We start from the raw sequence: 4,215 nt of genomic DNA, 5'->3' as shown, positions 1-4,215 counted from the left end.
GTTTTGAACTCTGAGCTGAAAATTTGTAGAATAATAAAATAGTGGAATAGCGAATTAAAGCAAGTTCATAATGAATATTTATCGTTTTAATACCTTTCAGCTGGGCAGTGTACGTGCGGACAACTAACATTGGGTTTCATATTCAAAATTGCCGCAATTAAAGGCAATGGGACTAAATGGGCTATATTTTTACACCTATTTGGCTTCCGGTAATAGAAAATTGTTTATACTATACGGTCTCGATTTCAGATAACAAAAATTATAAAGCATGTTTGTGTCTCTGTTATTAAAACCTCTTTATGAATGTTTAGTTTATGTACTATCAAGATTGAACAGAAAAATATTAAATAAATAACATATTCTAGCCTTATCATAACTGTGCCAAATTTTTAGGTCCATATTTAGATTTCCAAATAAAGAGTCTAAACGTGTACGCCTGTCAGCTTACGTACTTAAGAGTGAGTGCTCGTGGGCGTGTGTACGTATTGTCAATCTGATGAGAATACTGTTTTTATGCGACGGTCGAAAACTACAATTTATTGAATGTTGAACATTCTCTTAAAATAAATGTTATTAAAATGAATAATTTTTATATCTCGGCGTTTTAGCCAATTTAAACCGTCAAAATAAAATATAAAAACCGGCGTTTCAACGCTAGAAATGGCAAAAAATAAAGATAATATGCAAATAGTCAACCACAGTCTGAACAATATCTATTTAAATTTTTTTTAATAAAAAAAATAATAATAATGATGAAATGTAAGTATCTGATAAAGTAACTATTGCATTAAAAACAATACTGCAAACAATTTAGCATTTATTTTCAGCCCAAGGATACCCATTTTAGTATTTAAATAATTAATGTTTATATGTAATTGTTTTTTTATTTAATGGTTAATATCATTATTTTTATTATTTATTAATATTGAATTACCGAAAACTGGACTCAAAATATTTGAGAGGTCAATTTATGGTATATTTTTTAAATTATTATTTGTTCTAATTTACTCCACAAAATTTTCGTGTATCATATTTAATTAAAAATATTATAAAATTCTAATTGATTAGAATTTTCATATATGATGCATAAAGCACTACGCGTAAACACCGTATAAACTTTACCAAATATGTTAGAGTACATAAGAATATGTCAGATTATCCTGCGTAATATTGAATATATTGGCATCTTTTACATGCCCTACCCTACATTGAAGGAAAGATTAGGCAAGCAAGAAAACTCATATAAATCTGGGTTGGTACGATTTCCAATATTAAACAGCCCGTCTAGACTATTTGAACACCAGAGTAAACTCAACTATTAAACCTTTCGAAACGAACAATAGCATTTGACAATGTGAGTTTTAGACAGAAAGCTAGCAGTTTCATTTTAAAATGCGTTAAAATTCACAACCAGAACTAACATGAAAATTAAACTATTGCAAACAAAATTTTTCTGCCATTTATACGCAAAAAACAGAAACAGGCATAACAGTTTACATTTATTTTAGAATATGTTAAAAGAACTTTATTTCTCATTTCTTCTTCTTCTCACACAGAAACTTAATATTAATATGTATATATACGAGCGAGATACACGTCGCCATTAGCCGTCACAATTTTATGGCGCTTCTAAACGGGCCATGTTTTGCTGCAATTGATGGCTGCAACACATGGCCCGGCAACATTGCAAACAATGTCAGCCACACTATGCAATATTGCAGTAATGTCCCGGCCATATAGCCAAACATGTTTTGTGTAGCCACTTATGGCCGATATGGCCCCGATGGGTTGCCGAACGATCGCTAGGCTATCGAATTCAACTGCAATATTGCACAGCCAGTTCTATTGTTGTTTCAGTCACTCTCTTTGATATGGCATAGTGTATCCTTTTCTACGCGACATGAAGTTTGCTATGAGTGAAGTGTGCCTGTTGCTATATTCTGTGTTTTGCGATCAGCTGCATTTTGACAACTACGTAAAAATGGTTACTGGTCTAACAAGACAATTACTGATTTTATTGAAGAAATACATTTGCACCCCGAGTTGTGGGATATAAAAACCGGCTCATACAAAGATAGAAATTCTAAAAAAGATGCATGGAATGAAATCGCTGAAAAGTTTGGCATAACAAGTAACGAGGCTTACAAAAAATTCAGAAGCCTAAGAACTTACGCAAATAATGAGGAGAAAAAGAATAAAAGTGGTAGTGCTGGCGGTAAAACAGTAAAGTGGTTTGCTTAAGATGCGATATCGTTTCTCTTTACTCAAAATACCACGAATATAGGATTACATAGTGAAAATGAAAACTTCTAACGTAAGTATCTTTAATAAAATATTTTAGTCATTATAAATGTACATATCTCTGTATTACGTATGTATCATATCGATTGATAAATTGAACTTCTTCCCTCGAAATCTTTTGCAACTTGTTTCCATTCTGTTACTCCTGACGGCATCTGAAAGGCTTAAAGATATACTAAAAATTTTATGCATTCACAGGCGACTGAAACTACATACTGACATCAGTGCTGACCCACGTGAAGTCGTAGAATCAGAAACAACCGACACTTTGGAAGCCGTCGATACTACTCCAAAACCACGTACTAAAAGGCTCAAAATATTATACGCGATGCTGGCGAAAATAAAAACGAATATGCTGCTACTAGATACCTATTATTATTAAATTTAAAAAGTACATAATAGTTACTACCTATGCGTAACATATTTAATAAACCTATGTTAACTTACCTTGATGTATTATTTTAATCCTTCTATAATAGCTGTACACACCTCTTGTATAAAAGTTGAAATCTAACACTCTACTTGAAATCTAACATCTAACACGGAACAGGTACATAAAACTTTTAAATGAATCTCCTGTTGCCAAAAACCGTAGAGTTATCGCAAATCTCGTGATGGTGATGAAACAGGTATTGCTGTTCTCATGTTTGTATCATTTCTTTTTATTTTTGGTCCAATTTTGTTTAAGAGAAAGTCAAAGTCGCCTTTTGAAATTCTAGCCAAGTTCTTGAATAATTTATTATCAAGGCTTATTACTGCTAGACTCAAATTGTCTACAGTTTCACGCCTATTTAAATAAGGTCGAATCCTCAATCTCTTCTTTTTCTGTTCTTTTAAAATTAATATAAGCTGCTGCGACAAGTGTGATTTCATCAGCCATTGTTGCCGGTATGTGTGGCCCGTTTAGGAGTCTGCATCATGGGCCATACTATTGCTGACATATTGCAACACATGGCCCGGCCATAGATTGCTCGGCCATCATCTGCATTAAAACATTTTTGTGATGGCCGGACAATTAATTGCCAATAGTGCAGCCATCAATTGCAGAAAAACATGGCCCGTTTAGAAGCCCCATTAGTCAACTATGTTCATTCTAACATGCATCTTTACTGCGTTTTTGAATGTGTCAAACACTCTTTGTCAATATTGAGAATTTTGAGATGGTAATTGATTAAATACTTGCACATCCTCATACATAATAGATTTCTTCAAATAATTTTTACTCGGCTTCGGCAAGATAAGCAAACTCGCTTGATTTTTTTAGAATCCATGAGACATTCATATATATTACAGATTCAAACGTTACTCTTTCATGTCTTCACCAGGGATCCGATTTTAATGGAATTTGGTGTAGGTAAAGAGTCTAGCTTGTTGATAAAACTTTTATCACGAAACAAAGGTTTATTGGTATTATAGGGGATGAAAGTTTGTGTGGAAGATTGTCATAAGTATTCCGTGGACCTAATGGCGGGTATTTTATACCACATGTTTAAGTAGGGCACTGTGGTATTATAACTAAGGATCGTACTGAAATGTATATTAATAAATTTACGTTAGTAATTTCAAGTTTTTAATTTATATATACATACTTTTTATTTACGTTGTCTATTTGATTGATTTTTATGATGTGACCTTGAGCATCCAACTAAAGGCTCATTTGGACCTGCGCTGCTTATACATACTGCTGGAATGAATAATATACAAAATTCAAATTAAGAGCGTTGAAACACTCATAAAAGAAGGTTAGACATAAAATATTTCATAGACAACAGAGATTCTGTGTCACACAACGACTATTCATATATATTCACCTAAAGAAACAACAAACTGTAAGAAGAATATATATCATACATAAGCTTATCTCCGATATAAGAAAAAGTATACTCAGACACAAAAAGCCAAAAGATAGCGTGC

The 4,215-nt window shown here is 32.7% G+C and overlaps 1 long non-coding RNA gene across 1 annotated transcript; it reads right to left on the bottom strand.

Annotated features, from left to right (window-relative positions):
- Positions 1 to 1,677: 1,677 nt before the first annotated feature.
- On the bottom strand, positions 1,678 to 2,865 carry LOC123689548. The gene is made up of 2 exons (XR_006750491.1): positions 2,749 to 2,865; positions 1,678 to 2,456 (listed from the first exon to the last, which is right to left on the bottom strand). It is a non-coding gene; the product is annotated as an uncharacterized LOC123689548 (long non-coding RNA).
- Positions 2,866 to 4,215: the final 1,350 nt, after the last annotated feature.

The sequence above is a fragment of the Pieris rapae genome, chromosome 1, assembly GCF_905147795.1.
Source record: "Pieris rapae chromosome 1, ilPieRapa1.1, whole genome shotgun sequence".
Lineage (NCBI taxonomy): Eukaryota > Metazoa > Arthropoda > Insecta > Lepidoptera > Pieridae > Pieris > Pieris rapae.
Note: the sequence above shows the minus strand (reverse complement) of the source record. Positions and strands in the feature narration are given on the sequence as shown.